Below are 19,220 nucleotides of genomic sequence, written 5' to 3'. Positions count from 1 at the left end.
CAATGCTATTAAAGTAACCCCTGCTACTGCTAAAACTGCCCATGACGCATACTTCACCATACCCCTCATTTGCGCTGTCGTCCAGTTCCATGCTGTTACTATAGCCTCCTTCGCTACTACTACAGCTCCTTCAGTTACTGTCCCTTCACCGACTGCTGTGAGAATAGTTACGCCATGGAATCTGTCCCCTGCTCTTCTACTGTGTGTGGTTCACAGATAGATCTAGGACTGACCATTTCATATACTCATACCCAGGCCCCTTGCCACCTATCTCCAATGACCTTCTGTGTTCTGCTACAGTCTATACCTGTGGATAATACTCTCTCTTGTGCTCAGGTTAGATCGGTCCCAATCTTCTGGGAGATATGGCAAGTGTTTGCTGGCTGTTAGAAATGGGGAAGAGATTAATGACGTTGGAATAGTATGCAACCTAACAAAACTTTGAGTCACAGGTTTCTTGAAAGTTGACAGTAATGTCTGATGTGCCGACGCTATCTCTGCTACTCTCACCATGATCTGGGTATGTGTAACGTTCAATTTAACGCCATAATAGTCTCTATATTGTGCATAGTTAACTGTCTCCCTCTCCTACGAGCTATCTCCTGTAACAATATACATTGAGTGGTATCATCCCCAGAGACTATCACCCCAACCTTAATTTATGAGCCCCCACAGATCTCCAACCCCGTCACATTCCATCCCACTTAACAGCCGGATGTAAACATTCTGTCTCAAACACAGGTCTCGTATGACCCTCACCTCCTGCATTTGCCCATATATCATTCCGTCTAACCCACAACACAATAGTCACTACTCCTAATTCACTTCTACAGTTATAAACAGTTGGAAGTCGGAAGTTGAAGTCGGAAGTTTATACACTTAGGTTGGAGTCATGAGGACAGAGGGCGCTGTTTTCACTTTGGGCGGAAATTCGTGCCCAATTTAAACGGCCTCGTACTCAATTCTTGCTCGTACAATATGCATATTATTATTACTATTGGATAGAAAACACTCTAGTTTCTAAAACCGTTTGAATTTTGTCTGTGGGTAAAACAGAACTCATTTGGCAGCACACTTTCTGACCAGGAAGTGGAAAGTCTGAATTCGATGTTCTGTTCAAGGACCTGCCTATAAATGGGCATGATACGTATGACTATACGTGCACGTCATTAACCTCCCCTAGATGTCAAGAGGGAAGTTGAGAGAAGAAATGAGTTGATTATCTTGGTCTGGAGATGGAATGGAATCCTCTTGGAATGACGTGTCCTCCATTTTCGGGTTTTCTGGAAGGCGCGTGGAGGACCGTTAATTGCCTTTTGAAAAGCTGTCGTTAATAGGCGAATACTATCTCCGGCTTTGATTTTATTTGATACATGTCACAATATCATCGTAAAGTATGTTTTTTCAAATAGTTTTATTAGTATTATGTGAATAAATTTTTTCGGGACGTTAGGCGTGTTGCTTTGTCTGCATATGTTCAGGAAGGATAGCTTCGCGCCACTTGGCCAGTGTTGCTTGCTAATTCAAGAGGGAAAAACGACGTTCTGATACCAAACAAAGACGGTTCTGGACAAAGGACCCCTTGTACAACATTCTGATGGAAGATCACCAAAGTAGGACACATTTTGTGATGCTATTACATATATCTGTCGAACTGTGTACTAGTAGTTTTGCGCCATGTTTTGGGCATCTCTAGCCATAACGTAAGCCTTATGTCGTAATGAAGATATTTTAGAATTCTAACACTGCGATTGCATTAAGAACTAATGAATCTATCGTTTCCTATACAACATGTATTTTTTGTAATGTTTATGAATAGCTATTTGGTCAGAATAGGTGAGAGTCTATAGAAATATCCGCACATTCTGGAAAAAGATGGCTACGTTAGCATAATGGATAACCACTGATTTCAGCTCTAAATATGCACATTTTCGAACAAAACATAAGTGTATGATAACCTGATGTTATAGGACTGTCATCTGATGAAGGTTATGAGAGGTTAGTGAAAATTAATATATTTTGCTGGTTATTCGCTAACGCTAACGTGCCTATTGCTATCGCTAACGTGCCTTGATGAATGAATGCGGTGTGTGGTAGGCTATTGTAGTAATATAATGCGTATATTGTGTTTTCGCTGTAAAACACTTAAAAAAAATCGGAAATATTGGCTGGATTCACAAGATGTTTGTCTTTAATTTGCTGTACACCATCGATTTTCAGAAATGTTTTATGATGAGTATTTAGGTATTTCACGTTGGTCTCTATAATTACTCTGCTGCTTCGGTGCTATATCTGACGGTAGCTGTGATGGTAGCAGCAATGTAAAACTGATTTATACCTCATATGCACATTTTTCGAACAAAACATAGATTTATTTGTAACATGTTATAGGACTTTCATCTGATTACGTTGGTTCTTGGTTAGTTTGGTTGGTTTCGTGCATGCTACCTGTGCTGTGAAAAATGTCTGTCCTTTTTTGTATTTGGTGGTGAGCTAACAAAATATATTGGTGTTTTCGCTGTAAAACATTTAAAAAAAATCGGACATGTTGACTGGATTCACAAGAGTGTATCTTTCATTTGCGTGTATTGGACTTGTTAATGTGTGAAAGTTAAATATTTCTAAAAAATCTTTTGAATTTCGCGCCTCTGCCTTTTCAGTGGAATGTGGGAGGAGTTCCGCTAGCGGAACGCCTGGCTAGACAGGTTAAAAACTCGTTTTTCAACCATACACAAAGTCTTGTTAACAAACTATAGTTTTGACAAGTCAGTTAGGACATGTACTTTGTGCATGACACAAGTAATTTTCCAACAATTGTTCAGACGGATTATTTCACTGTCACAATTCCAGTGGGTCAGAAGTTCACATACACTAAGATGACTATGCCTTTAAACAGCTTGGAAAAATTCCAGAAAATGATGTCATGGCTTTAGAAGCTTCTGATAGCTAATTGACATCATTTGAGTGCAATTGGAAGTGAACCTGTATGTATTTCAAGGCCTACCTTCAAACTCAGTGCCTCTTGCTGACATCATGGGAAAATCAAAAGAAATCAGCCAAGACCTCAGAAAAAATTGTAGACCTCCACAAGTCTGGTTCATCCTTGGGAGCAATTTCCAAATGCTTGAAGGTACCCCGTTCATCTGTACAAACAATAGTATGCAAGTATAAACACCATGGGACCACAGCCATCATACCGCTCAGGAAGAGACACTTTCTGTCTCCTAGAGATGAACGTATTGGTGCGAAAGTACAAATCAATCCCAGAACAGCAAAAGATCTTGTGAAGATGCTGGAGGAAACAGGTACAAACGTATCTATATCCACAGTAAAACGAGTCCTATATCGACATAACCTGAAAGGCCGCTCACAAGGAAGAAGCCACTGCTCCAAAACCGCCATTAAAAACAGCCAGACTACGGTTTGCAATTGCACATGGGACAAAGATCATACTTTTTGGAGAAATGTCCTCTGTCTGATGAAACAAAAATAGAACTGTTCGGCCACAATGACCATCGTTATGTTTGGAGGAAAAAGGGGGAGGCTTGCAAGCCAAAGAACACCATACCAACCATGAAACACGGGGGGGCAGCATCATGTTGTGGGGTGCTTTGCTGCAGGAGGGACTGGTGCACTTCACAAAATAGATGGCATCATGAGGAAGTAAGATTATGTGGATATATTGAAGCAACACTTCAAGACATCAGTCAGGAAGTTAAAGCTTGTCGCAAATGGGTCTTCCAAATGACAATGACCCCAAGCATACTTCCAAAGTTGTGGCCAAATGCTTTAAGCGCACAACAAAGTCAAGGTATTGGAGTGTCCATCACAAAGCCCTGACCTCAATCCTATAGAAACTTTGTGGGCAGAACTGAAAAAGCGTGTGCGAGCAAGGAGACCTACAAACCTAACTCAGTTACACCTGCTCTGTCAGGAGGAATGGGCCAAAATTCACCCAACTTATTGTGGGAAGCTTGTGGAAGGCTACCCGAAATGTTTGACCCAAGTTAAACAATTTAAATGCAATGGTACCACATACTAATTGAGTGTATGTAAACTTCTGACCCACTGGGAATGTGATGAAAGAAATGAAAGCTGAAATAAATCATTCCCTCTACTATTATTCTGACATTTCATATTCTTAAAATAAAGTGGTGATCCTAACTGACCTAAAACAGGGAATTTTACTAGGATTAAATGTCAGGAATTGTTAAACTGAGTTTAAATGTATTTGGCTAAGGTGTATGTAAACTTCCGACTGTACATTCTCAAATCAATTAGTCAATTTCCACCAATCCCTCATCTGGAACAGTGATCACTCTTGTGTTCCACGACACCTAAAAACAGATTGACTTGAACAAGGAAGAGAGAAAATACATGTTTAATAATTTCTCTTGATGCAACTAAGACGGTGGAAAGAACCATCCATCCGTTCTGTTCTATGCCCATGGGATGCTAGTCTCCATGCCCATCTCCTTCATGTTCATCCTTGGGTGTCAACGCAAGACAGACTATGAGCCTTGTATGCAATTTATTGTACCGTATCATCCAGCAATCCATATGTATTGATATGCTTTAACATTAGGATTATAAAGACATTGTAAAACAAAACCCCCTTCATGGTTGACTCAAGTTATCATCCTATCATGACACAAGGCAAGACCCAGATGGTTGGAGTCTTACAATGTTTGATAATCCAAAGGGGTAGGCAGGAGAATAGTCGTGGACAGGCAAAAGGTCAAGGCAGGCAGAATGGTCAGGCAGGGTTAGTACAAAGTCCAGAAAAAGGCAAGGGTCAAAACCGGGAGGACTAAAAAAGGAGAAATGCAAAAAGCAGGAGAACGGGAAGACCGCTGGTTGACTTGGAAACATACAAGACGAACTGGCACAGAGAGACAGGAAACACAGGGATGAATACACTGGGGGAAAATAAGCGACACCTGGAGGGGGTGGAGACAATCACAGGGACAGGTGAAACAGATCAGGGCGTGACAATCCAGTGAGTTCTCTAATAACCTCCCTCTCGGAGGACACTTAAAGTTAAGGTTTCTAGAGAGAAAAACCCTCCCTAGACCCAATAAGTTAGAGCAGTGCACCCACCCCTCACAGTTTGAGAGTAGCGCTCTCTCGCTTTATCCGAATCATAATTAAAACATTTTATAAATTATCCAAGCCAAATTTAGAACGACAGTCCTTTACTTAGAGTCTATCACTCTAATTCAAGCTTCTCACCTAGCACACATTCATCCGGTTTAGAATGTACATTTTCAAACGGGACCTTTGATTGCCGATAATAACTCTTCTCATTACAACCCCCATTTGTTCCTGTTTACCTGTTACGAGTGGCATGGTAATGAAAGATCGGTATCTCAATGCATTCTTAGTCTAAATTACTAGGAATTTTGCAGAGTGCATTCCTCCTCAATAAACCTGACACCCCAACTAAACAATTACGGGCACGGTTGACCAACCCCCTTTCCCGCCACGTATCTTTCTAGCGTGTCTTCATGGGTTCCTCGTCAGATAGTGTTATAGTTCATCTTCCCAAGGGCACATATGTAACTCATGCCTGTCACAGTTGGTGGCCCTTGATAATGTCCCGATATCAATATCCACATGAATGTAAAATAATTCAAATACTCGAGTCTCTCACCTGTGCCGCCACCACCACTGCTCCATTTCCCCACCAGTACTCCACGAGCATGAGAGAAGTTTGAACGTGATCTCTCTCCATGCTCACGCCACATGCACAGTCTCAGGGCTCATGACGCACTCCTGCCGCCCGTACCCAGGTTGATGGCTCGGACTAAGGTCACAGATATGAGTGTTAAGTCACGGTCGTAATGAACGTCTTTGTCGCTCTTTCTTCAGCTGGCTAGGGAGGTTTGAGGTTCACACACTGTTCGTGGTCAAATGATCCTTTCCATGCATTAAGACACCATCTGATGCCACCCTTGCCATTACTTGAGAGAGGACAGAGCAAAACAACAGTTTAAGACACTTCTGAATCTGGATATCCAGACCATCCATTCACCGTATGATTATTTATTACATTCCCAATTTTCTTAATACCATTATCGCTAAGACAAATGTCAAAGAGCTTAACATACTGTTGAAACCATTTTCAAACTTGGTTCATTACTCCCTTATTTTACTGGCGACCTCGCCGAAGAGTTACCTGTAACGCTCGTCTTCCTCCTCGTCTGAAGAGGAGCAAGGATTGGACCATGCTTTAATATATAACGAAGACGAACAACACTTGACAAACTACAAAACAATAAACAGAACGAAACAACAACGCTACAGTCTTGAACGAGAGAACATAAAACGAACGAAACAGTACTGTGTGGCGAACAAAACACAGACACAGCAACAATCACCCACAAACAACCAGTGAAAACAGCCTACCTTAATATGGCTCCCAATCAGAGACAATGACAAACACCTGTCTCTGATTGAGAACCATATTAGGCCAAACGAACAAACCTAAACATAGAAACAAATAACATAGACTGCCCACCCAACTCACGCCCTGACCATACTAAATAAATACAAAAACAAGGGGAATAAGAGTCAGGAACGTGACATTACCAGATCAGGGAGTTAGAACTCTAACCCATGGGGGAAATACCAACAATCCGGCAGACCCAATCTGGTGAAAATTGTATCGAAACAAAGACAAAAAGGAAATTAGCAATACACATATCACAATCCATTTGGAGTAACCGTCAACCCTTATTAACATATATTTTCCTTCTATATGCAGACTGAACAAAATACTTTATGTATTTACCAAAGGACCGGGCCCCAGGGAACTGGTCATTTCCCCTTTGAACACATAATTCACATTGTGATTCAAAAACACTGCATGTTAACTCAATAAAAACAAAATTAGTTTAACCAATCAGCTTATAATTACAACTCTTGATAAACCATAAGGAAATAACGGTATCTCACAAGGTATAAGGTAATGGTAAAATAGACTAGAGACTGATGTCCCTCCTTCATATTATAATTAAATCCACCCGTCTCGATCATCTCTAATGAGATTGATCAGGCCTCACCAGAGGGAGCCCCTTTGGAGACTTTTATACTTATAAAAACTGCCGAATTTCACTAACTGCTCTCCCCAAGACCACAGTCTCCGGAAACATTCCAAAGAGAGATGATGAACCCCCCCCTCTCCTGGAAAAGACTGTGTACATTTTGTTAGCATCACTATGCTACATCTTAATCAGCAATCCAAAAGTATTAATTACAAGCGAAACATGATAATGGTAAATCCACTGTCCTCACTCCAATCATTAAATGTTTGTTTTAATCCACCTCATTGTTTATGTATCCTTACTTGACATGTACTACCCTGAGAACTGCGACATTATCTCGCCACCGAGTAACGATTCCCTTGTCTCTTTTCCCCATGATTCTCCATAACCACCGCACCACAATGCTCTTCATGTCATGAACCCACATGGCATGAACAAAAAAAAAATCATTTAGGTTTGGTAACCCCAATGCTAGTTTCCCTCCCTTGTCCATTCTATAAATCTATTTCAGAATAAGGCGACATAAAATGTAAACTATTTCATAATAAAACAACATAAAATGTCTCACGAGACTAAAAACCCCCAAGATATTCTGAGTTTGCAAGGAGTGTTTATGTGCAGGTCATTTTTATTTGTTACCTCTTTGGAATCCATTCTCATGGCATTTCGCATAGATTCTTCAACCCAAAATACTTTTTCCTGCGGGAATTTAGCCAATTGTCATCGTAAGGAATCCGCAATATTTGATCCCATGCATCTAATTAAAAAGTTGTCAGTCTTCCTTCACATAGAAAATGTTATTTCTATGAACCATTATTGATCTAACCCCACTACTTTCAGGAGTGTTTGCTGCTGTTGTTTTGACAAAGATGCAAATGCTTGAATTGCAGCATCCCCCCCCCCCGAATGCAGCGGGTGCAGTAGTCTCCATTACCACTCTATACTCATTCTTCCAATGACCAATAGCCCCACGTCTAAAACAGGGAGCTAACCCCCTGTGCCTTAGCGCAGGCTCGCTACCCTTTCCTCTATGTTTCTTTGTCCTACCTTGGCCACTGAGACCGCAGTTAACGACTTTCACTGGGGCAGCATTAACCACTCGTACATCTGCGGAGTAAACGGAATTAGCATCCTCTCGCCACGCCGCTTGTACTAATTCATCCCAGTGAGAATGCTGGTCCACTACCCCCGCAATTGGCGTTTTGATTACAGGTTTCAAACCTGCCATCAAAGCCGACGTACAACTTCTATCAATGTACTCACGTACCCAGTCTTTCTGCGGCTGAGTACATCTACTAATTCTGGGTTAATCGGTTTGTATTTTTTGTTGATGGAATGCTGATATCAAAACGCTGGTATATTGAGCTTTTGATTCTGGTTTTATGTCAATGTGCCAAGTCACAATTGCCTCCCTGAATTCTCTATTAGATTGGAATTACTATTAAACTTCTCTTCCTCTAGCTCCGCTTTACAGGGAGCATTGGGTCCACCGGTCGCCATTTCAATAGTTATTATTCTGACGCTTCCCTGGACGGCGTCCACGGTGTTTCGATTTCTTCACTCCCGTCTCTAATACACACCTTCTATTAACTATTTTCCAAGGTAGAGCTACCCACATCCCCAGGAGAATAGTTAGGGTATGTGTGCCTATTAATTTGTCACAGCACTTAATACCTTGTATTAAAACCAAATGTATTACTGGAGAATACGGATGACCTAATGTCTTATTTCAGTGTTACGCCTCAAATATCACTGTTGTTGATAACACACATTACCAAAAAATGTCTTCCTATTTCCACATAATCTGTCACGGTTCCCCGCCCCAATAGGGCATAAACCAACCTCTCTCCTTATTGCTACTGCTAATATACTCAAATCATGTTCAAACAACATTTGAATATCTTGTTCCTTTTCGAACTATGGATGAGGCTCTCCTCCAGACACTTTATCCATCCCCTGGCCCTATACTGCCTCACAGCCACTGTGGCTGAGACCTTCACCCTCTCGTTACAGGCTTGGCAGGGAACCAACACCACCCGGGTCTTACCCCCTAGGACTTACCCTCCGCAGGTACTAACCTGCTCGGGCTTACCTTCCGGGACTCACCCTATTCTTATAGTACCAACCCACGCGGGATTTACCCCCTAGGACTTACCCACTACAGGTATTAACCTGCTCGGGCTTACCTTCCTGGACTTACCCTATACTTTATGGTACTAGCAGGAACCAACCCACTCGGGATTTACCCCCTAGGACTTCCCTCTACAGGTACCAACCTGTTCAGGCTTACCTTTCAGGACTTACCATATACCACGAAGCTACGACCGGTCGTAATACAATGGGACTACTGAAAAAGCTCAGGCTTTCTAGGTCCATATCCTATAATTGGTTCAACCTACGACCCTCATCTCCCCAAGATTTCAGAATGAGCGATAACAGGTGTAGGAACTGTGCCTACCTTGTTTCTGGTGTCGGCTCCTGTTGACTGATTCGGAATCGCTAGTTCGACTGTAAATCGTGGTGAACCCTGCCCCTCAGCGCTAACTGTTAGGTTCTAAATTAACCTTATAAAGTTTCACGGGCGCTTAAAAAAGCTCAAACCAAGTTTATTCCCCCATTGGGTCATACAGCTGCATAAGATTAAATACATATTCACACTGATATTTAACCCTTTCTCCTTTGCTGAGTCTCCTACATATCTGAACAGCCAATGCATCTTTGTGGCAAGACAGAACCTTAGTGATATCTGTTCTTCCTCACTTCATCTGACCTGACCTCTGCCTCAAAGTGCTCGCTCCTCCCCAACTCACGGCTGTCATGTTGACTCGTACCAGACTGTGCCTTTTTTCATCACATAGGATCCCTGATGGCTAACAATAGCATATGTGGTCAGAATGTAAACGTTATACATTCCCCTCTCTCCCTCAGTGATATTTTTTTTTTCTTATTTTTTTTTTTTTTTCACCTTTATTTAACCAGGTAGGCTAGTTGAGAACAAGTTCTCATTTGCAACTGCGACCTGGCCAAGATAAAGCATTAGCAGTGTGAACAGACAACACAGAGTTACACATGGAGTAAACAATAAACAACGTCAATAACATGGTGAAAAAAAAGAAATCTATATACAATGTGTGCAAAAAGGCATGAGGTAGGCAATAAATCGAATAATTACAATTTAGCAGATTAACACTGGAGTGATAAATCATGCAGATTGCATGTGCAAGAAGAGATACTGGTGTGCAAAAGAGCAGAAAAGTAAATAAATAAAAGCAGTATGGGGGTGAGGTAGGTAAATTGGGGGTAGTTTACAGATGGACTATGTACAGCTGCAGCGATCCGGTTAGCTGCTCGGATAGCAGATTTTTAAAGTTGTGAGGGAGATAAAAAGTCTCCAACTTCAGAGATTTTTGCAATTCGTTCCAGTCGCAGGCAGCAGAGAACTGAGAGAAAGGCGTCCAAATGAGGTTTTGGCTTTAGGGATGATCAGTGAGATACACCTGCTCGAGCGCGTGCTGCGGTGGGTGTAGCCATCGTGACCAGGAACTGAGAAAAGGCGGACTTACCTAGCATCAGCCTTGTAGATGACTGGAGCCAGGGTCTGACGACGAACATGTAGCGAGGGCCAGCCGACTAGGGCATACAGGTCGCAGTGTGGTGTCTATAAGGTGCTTAGTAACAAAACGAATGCACTGTGATAAACTGCATCCAGTTTGCTGAGTACAGTATTGGAAGCTATTTGTGAGATGACATCGCCGAAGTCGAGGATCGTAGGATAGTCAGTTTACTAGGTAAGTTTGGCGGCGTGAGTGAAGAGAGGCTTTGTTGCGGAATAGAAACCGATTCTTGATTTGATTTGGATGGAGATGTTTGATATGAGTCTGGAAGGAGTGTTTGCAGTCTAGCCAGACACCTAGGTACTTATAGATGTCCACATATTCTAGGTCGGAACCGTCCAGTGTGGTGATGCTAGTCGGCTGCGGGTGCAGGCAGCGAACGGTTGAAAAGCATGCATTTGGTTTTACTAGCGTTTAAGAGCAGTTGGAGGCCCACGAGAGGAGTGTTGTATGGCATTGAAGCTCGTTTGGAGGTTAGATAGCACCAGTGTCCAAGGAAGGGCCGGAAGTATATAGAATGTGTCGTCTGCGTAGAGGTGGATCAGAAATCGCCCGCAGCAAGAGCAACATCATTGATGTATACAGAGAAAAGAGTCGGCCCGAGAATTGAACCCTGTGGTACCCCCATAGAGACTGCCAGAGACCGGACAACATGCCCTCCGATTTGACACACTGAACTCTGTCTCCAAAGTAGTTCGTGAACCAGGCAAGGGCAGTCAATTAGAAAAAACCGAGGCTACTGAGTCTGCCGATAAGAATATGTGATTGACAGCAGTCGAAAGCCTTGGCCAGGTCGATGAAGACGGCTGCACAGTAATGTCTTTTATCGATGGGTTATGATATCGTTTAGTACCTTGAGCGTGGCTGAGTGCACCCGTGACCGGCTCGGAAACCGGATTGCACAGCGGAGAAGGTACGTGGGATTCGAGATGGTCAGTGATCTGTTTTTGACTTGGCTTTCGAAGACCTTAGATAGGCAGGCAGGATGGATATAGGTCTGTAACAGTTTGGGTCCAGGGTGTCTCCCCTTTGAAGAGGGGGATGACCGCGGCAGCTTTCCAATCCTTGGTGGATCTCAGATGATACGAAGGGAGAGGTTGAACAGGCTGTAATAGGGGTGACAATGCGGCAAGGCTGTGCGCATTCAGAAATAGGGGGTCCAGATTGTCAAGCCAGCTGATTTGTATGGGTCCAGGTTTTCCAGCTCTTTCAGAACATCTGCTATCTGGATAGGGTAAAGGAGAAGCTGGGAGGCTTGGGCGAGTAGCAGCGGGGGGGGCGGGGCTGTTGGCCAAGGTTGGAGTCGCCAGGAGGAAGGCATGGCCAGCCATTGAGAAATGTTTGTTGAAGTTTTCGATTATCACGGACTTATCAGTGGTGACCGTGTTACCTAGCCTCAGTGCAGTGGCAGCTGGGAGGAGGTGCTCTTGTTTTCCATGGACTTTACAGTATCCCAGAACTTTTTGGAGTTAGAGCTACAGGATGCAAATTTCTATTTGAAAAAGCTGGCCTTTGCTTTCCTGACTGACTGCGTGTATTGGTCCTGACTTCCCTGAACAGTTGCATATCGCGGGGGCTCTTCGATGCTATTGCAGTTCGCCACAGGATGTTTTTGTGCTGGTCGAGGCAGTCAGTCTGGAGTGAACCAAGGGCTATATCTGTTCTTGGTTCTTGCATTTTTTGAACGGAGCATGTTGTCTAATATGGTGAGGAAGTAACTTTTAAAGAATGACAGGCATCCTCAACTGACGGGATGAGGTCAATATCCTTCCAGGGTACCCGGGCCAGGTCGATTGAAAGGCCTGCTCGCAGAAGTGTTTTAGGGAGCGTTTGACAGTGATGAGGGTGGTCGTTTGACCGCGGACCCGTGGCGGATACAGGCAATGAGGCAGTGATCGCTGAGATCTTGATTGAAGACAGCAGAGGTGTATTTGGAGGGCAGGTTGGTCAGGATAATGCTATTAGGGTGCCCATGTTTAACGGATTTAGGGTTGTACCTGGTGGGTCCTTGATGATTTGTGTGAGATTGAGGGCATCAAGCTTGGATTGTAGGACTGCCGGGGTGTTAAGCATATCCTAGTTTAGGTCACCTAACAAAACAAACTCTGAAGCTAGATGGGGAGCGATCAATTCACAGATGGTGTCCAGGGCACAGCTGGGAGCTGAGGGGGGTCGGTAGCAGGGGCAACAGTGAGAGACTTATTTCTGGAGAGATTAATTTTAAAATTAGAAGTTCGAACTGTTTGGGCATAGACTGGAAAGTATGACAAACTTTGCAGGCTATCTCTGCAGTAGATTGCAACTCCTCCCCTTTGGCAGTTCTATCTTGACGGAAAGTGTTATAGTTGGGTATGGAAATCCCAGAGTTTTTGGTGCCTTCCTAAGCCAGGATTCGACACGGCAAGGACAACAGGGTTGGCAGAGTGTGCTAAAGCGGTGAGTAAGGCAAACTTAGGAGGAGGCTTCTGATGTTGACATGCATGAGGCCAAGGCTTTTTCGATCACAGAAGTCAACAAATGAGGGTGACTGGGACATGCAGGCCTGGTTTACCTCGACATCACCCGAGGAACAGAGGAGTAGTAGGATGAGGGTGCGGCTAAAGGCTATCAAAACTGGTCGCCTAGAGCGTTGGGGACAAAGAATAAAAGGAGCAGATTTATGGCGTGGTAGAAAGATTCTGGCATAATGTGCAGACAGGGTATGGTGGGGCACGGGTACAGCGGAGCAAGCCCAGGCACTGGGTGATGATAAGAGAGGTTGTATCTCTGGACATGCTGGTCTCAATGGTGAGTCACCGCAGTGTGGGGGTGGGACAAAGAGGTACAGAGGTACGGAGAGTGGAACTACGGTCCATTGCAAACCAAAACAATGATAATATAACTAGCCTGAACAACAGTATGCAAGGCATATTGATATTTGAGAGAACATACAATAAGGCAGAAATATGCAGGTCTTGATTGGGAGAGCTAGCTAAAACAACAGGTAAGATAACAGCAGCAATAACAGGGTGCTAGTCTAACACAGCAACAAATAAGAATGATGAATAAGTATATTTCATATTTTCAGAACCCAACATTTGGAACCACCAAGACTCTTCCTAGAGCTGGCCGCCCGGCCAAACTGTGCAGTCGGGGAGGAGCTTTGGTCAGAGAGGTGACCAAGAACCCGATGGTCACTCTGACAGAACTCTAGAGTTCCCCTGTGGAGATGGGAGAACCTTCCAGAAGGGCAACCAGCAGCACTCCACCAATCAGGTCTTTATGGTAGAGTGGCCAGACGGAAGCCACTCCTCAGTAAAAGGCAGATGAAAGCCTGCTTGGAGTTTGCCAAAAGGCACCTAAAGACTCTCAGAACATGAGAAACAAGATTCTTCGGCCTGAATGCCAAGCGTCACATCTGGAGGAAACCTGGCATCATACTTAGAGTGAAGCATGGTGGTGGCAGCATCATCATGTGGGGATATTTTTCAGCGCCAGGGACTGGGAGACTAGTCAGGATCGAGGGAAAGATGAACAAAGTAAAGTACAGAGAGATCCTTGATGAAAACCTGCTCCAGAGCGCTCGGGACCTCAGACGGTGGCGAAGGTTCAACTTCCAATAGGACAACAACCCTAAGCACACAGTCAAGACAATGCAGGCGTGGCTTCGGGACAAGTGTCTAAATGTCCTTGAGTGGCCCAGCCCGAGCCTGGACTTGAACCAGATTGAACAACTCTGAAGAGACCTGAAAATAGCTGTGCAACAACTCTCCCCATCCAACCTGACAGAGCTTGAGAGGATCTGCAGAGAAGAAGGGGAGAAACTTGTAGCATCATACCCAAGAAGACTCAAGGCTGTAATCGCTACCAAAGGTTCTTCAACAAAGTACTGAGTAAAGGGTTTGAATACTTATGTAAAATGTGACATTTCAGTTTTTTATTTTTAATAAATTAGCAAACATTTCTAAAAACCTGTTTTTTCTGTGTCATTGTGGGGCATTGTGTGTAGATTCATGAGGGGAAAAAAACAATTTAATCAATTTTAGAATAAAGCTGGAACCTAACAAAATGTGGAAAAAGTCAAGGGATCTGAGTACTTTCATAAACAGCATGAAGATGTAGACTACTGTGCTAGATCTTCAAATCAACACACAATGCTCACTGTGGATTAAAATATTAACATTGATTATGATCTACACAAATATTTTATAACCTCAATTATGGCAGGAATTCCTCAGCAGGGAAGAGATGAAAAGAGACTAATTCGATTAGCATTTAGACAACGGCCTCCTCATAAATAAATTGATTTGATTTCTTGTCTCCTGTTGATGGCCCCCAAAAAGATTTTCAGAGGCCAAATGTGGCAAAGTTAACACGACAGCTCGTATTATCTCGGCCTGCACATATTGAATCTGCCTGTGTCACTATCTGTGTGGTGTTATTTGAGAACACTTTATTTATGTTGTGTGCGCTTATTTTGGTTTCTCTCTAGTTCTGATGAAAGGGGTGAAGGGGATTTGAGAAGAGCCACTAATGGCTGAAGTTGGGTTTCTGCCTCCTGAGCTGACATGAAAGAGTTCCACCCCGTGTATTTAAAAATTCTAACGGGTTGAGGATTAAATATTAAACACTGCAGACTTGAGAATCTATTCCTCCGCTGAGGAATGAAAATCCTGGGAGTGTTCCTGACCTGCGGTCCACAGAGAGGTATGTGTATGATGAGAAATATCAGCTTACATGTCTCTCTCCGTAGGGTCACGGAGGCAACGTCTCACATTGGCATTGCCACAAAGGGTTTGAATTTCTGCTTTACAACCAACAAAAATAATTAACCTGTGTTTTTTTCTCTCTCCACTTTCTCTAATCCTCTCACCACTCTCCTCTCTCTATCACCTCCCTCCCTCCCTCCCACTTCCTTCTCTCCACACTGTCCCTCTTTTATTCCATTCTTCCCTGCCTTCTCTTTTCTGTGGCTGTGCCCCACCTGTGGTCTGTGAACTGTGCAGTGAGCTCGAACCAGAGCAGTGCCCATGAGTACCCAGACTGCCGTGATGGGGGCAGCGAGGCCAGCCTGCTGGTGTCTCCCGCTGTGGTGGCTGGATCGTCATTGGCCTGGTGGCTTTCTGTCCTGCGTACATCATCGTGGGCAGCCTGCGCAAAAGCACACGTCTGCGCAACCCCACCTGCGGGCCAGCTATGGTGAGTGTACAGAGAGTTGTCCATCGATAGGAGTAGGTGTGTTAGAGGCCCGTTCATTCATAAGCTTTAGTTTACCGGTTTTCAGTTACAAGCTGTTTCATAGGTCTTATTTACAACCTGGGACAAAATGTATGCCATGATTGTCTATGCTACTTTTCCAGAGCTGAACCAATAGAAGATATTCAGTTCAGTCTTCAATGGACACATTTCCCCACATGCTAATAATTGCACATTTGGCATTCTTCCTCAGAGCTGGCATTTAAACCAACCAGTGTCTCTTCCTGAACTCAAATAAAGGGACCACACTCTGCCTGTGGGTTGAGTAACGGAATGGAAAATAACGAAATATTGCCAAACTGAAATCACAACACACAGCAAAGTCGTCTGTGGAGGCACTTGGCCCAAATGGACCGGGTCCTTGTCAGTTTCACACAGAGACAGCAAAAAGCTCAAGAGCTCTTGGTTTGAAGACGCGGCCCATTCTCCTCTGCCCTGGCCAAAGGCTGATATACCCCAATTTATCGCACTGGCTTCAATCACAGCCTCTATTTCCAAGTAACACATGCCTTAACCTTTTTTCATAAAAGATTCTGACTGCTCCAGTGTAAAAACTGTGCAGAATGAGAGATTAGCCTGCAAAAGAATTTTACTGTAAATCGCTTATTCAGTTCAAAGTAGGATTCCTAAACCATGAGATATATAATTCAGTTGAGCCGACACAGAGCATATTTACAAGTCGCTGACTGTGTGTTGTAGTTCACTGAGAAGAAAGCTATTTTGTTCGTTAGTATTGTATTAACTGCCCTGCTTCACAGCTCGGATGACTTTCTCATACGGCGGCTCATCGGGGAGTCTGAGGTCGACGTGTATCGAGGAGTTCCCTCCAGCGTTGACTTGACTCCTACGTGGAGACTCTATCACAAAGTGATGTGATCGTTCAACCCCGCACAGTAAGTCATTTAACTCTACTGTATTACACCAAAATGGCATTACGATCATCGTCATTCCTTGGTCCACATTATGGCTAGATAAAGGGAGTTCTCGTATGTCCATATCTCAGTACATATTGTAATTGTATTATTATATTACATGATCGCGACTTATTCTTCTGGTTGGTTACCTCTGGGTGATCTCAGGTTGTGTGTGTGTGTGTGTGTGTGTGTGTGTGTGTGTTGTGTGTGTGTGTGTGTGTGTGTGTGTGTGTGTGTGGTGTGTGTGTGTGGTTGTGTGTTGTGTGTGTGTGGTGTGTGGTGTGTGTGTGTGTGTGTGTGTGTGTGTGTGTGTGTGTGTGTTGTGAGTAGGATCTGGCTATGATAATGAAGCGAACATTGTGAAGGGTACGGTAATGGGAATGGAGGGATGTGCCGAGGGGAATGGAGAACTGTAAATGAGAGTATGTGAGAAGTGGTTTTAAGAGCTCCTAATTTAAAAGACATATTTAACCACCATAGTGGAGAGCATAGGCTTCTGTACTTAGTGCACGCTTACGGTTATATTGATTGAAATGTAAGGTTTTGGAATATTGGAATATATATTTCATGTGCATTCCAGTTCCATGGCAATAACTGCAGTTCTCTAGCTCAGTTAGTAGAGCTACACACTTATCAACACCGGATTAGGTGTTCAATTCCAGGGCCACCTGTTATGTCAATTATTGCACGCTATTTTTTAATTTCAACTAGGCAAGTCAGTTAGGAGCAATTTTATTTACAATGGACGCCAAGAACCCGGAGATGCTGGGCCAATTGTGCACCCCTATTGGGACTCCAATACAGCCGGCTGTGAGTTAGCCTGGATTGAACCAGGGACTCTAGTGTCCCCTCTTGCGCTGAGATTCAGTGCCTTTGGCTTGCCGAGTGGCCCGCGGTCTAACGCATGACTAGTCACTTTGGATAAAAGCGTCTGCTAAATCAGGGATTCTCAATGGGGGGGGGGGGCAATACACAGGATTATTGTTTGCTGACTTTACAACGTGCAGCGCGTAAGCAGTGTTGGGCTAGCTACGTTCGAACTTGGAGGGTTTTCGGCTGCAGCACTCACTGACGCCCCAAACACACACACACACACACCAGATCAATGAAATGTCATCGCTGCAACATCGTTTTGTTTTAAATGTGCACGACCAATTCAGATAATAACATGATCTCCTTCTGACAGCTATCTTGATTGATAGCTAATATACAGCTGTGTTCTGCAGGCATTGCACATTGGATAGTTAACTGTCATTTTAACTCATGTAGGCTAGCTGTCAGAGTAAAATCAGGACAAGTTTTTAAACGTGCAGTCCCTCTTCGTCTACTGCTGCTCCAATGTCAACAGCAAGGCGGACAACTCGGTCCTGTCAAGAAGAAGAAAATACCACCCGGACTTCATCAACATGGTTTTACATATAGTAAGACAAGCATGGTGAGTGTAGATGTTCCTATGCAACGGCTGTTAGCTAATGAGAGATGAAACCCTCAAAAATGAAAAGGCATCTGTAACCAAGCATCAAGCACAAAGATAAACAGCTGACTTTTTTTAAATACAATTTCAATATCAATGAACAAGATTCATTTGAAGACGTATTCACCAAACATGAAAGACACTATGCCTTGTGCCCAGCGATTGCTAGTTGCAAAAAAGCCCACACCAGGCAGAGGATCTCATACTTCCTGCTGTGATTGATAGTGCACTGAAAATATTGGGAGATCACCCGCAACAAACTTAAACCATACCCTATCCAATGAACACAATAGGAGAGCAATCCAGGACATGTCTGAGGACATGAGAGAATGCAGCTTGATGAATCAACCGATGTGGCTAACAATACAATTCTAATGTCTATGTTAGACACGTGTGGGTAGTAACTTCGAGGAGCAGTTCTTTTTAGTGCTGATTTGCCACCGCACCACTGCAGAGTGTGCTTTAAACAATTGATATGCACCTGGGCTCCGTGGATTGGCTGGGATGGTGCGTCGGTGTGAAACGATGGGGCAGCTTGCCATGATGGGAAAGCACTTCAGGGTAGAAAAGCGGAGTCCTGGAGAGAGCACCAGGCGGACGGTGGAACCACTGCTTCTCTACACAGGGAGGCATTGGAAGCGAAGGACATGGTGCTGATAATGTTTTTACACTCCACTCCTGAACTGGTCTCCTATTTAAAAATGGCTTATCTCTTGGAATGTAGATACATTTTTTCTCAGTTAATATGGCTTGTAATGATTTCTTTAATACCTAATAGTAGATGACCGTGAGACAGATCTACTTTGCAAGTGAAGCCTGCCAAGAAGCAGCTGCAAGTATCAAGCATGACATGTAATCTAACAGTCCATCCTTTGGGTCAGACTCAAATTGTCATTGTCAAATTTGGGTCGCAGTCAAAGCTAGTCAGGCCCACTGT

The 19,220-nt window shown here is 43.7% G+C and overlaps 1 pseudogene; it reads left to right on the top strand.

Moving 5' to 3' along the window:
• The window catches only part of LOC111969243 (protein BEAN1-like), a 71,525-nt pseudogene that overhangs the window by 32,112 nt on the left and 20,193 nt on the right, over positions 1–19,220 (top strand).

This window comes from Salvelinus sp. IW2-2015, linkage group LG10 (assembly GCF_002910315.2).
Source record: "Salvelinus sp. IW2-2015 linkage group LG10, ASM291031v2, whole genome shotgun sequence".
Lineage (NCBI taxonomy): Eukaryota > Metazoa > Chordata > Actinopteri > Salmoniformes > Salmonidae > Salvelinus > Salvelinus sp. IW2-2015.
Note: the sequence above shows the minus strand (reverse complement) of the source record. Positions and strands in the feature narration are given on the sequence as shown.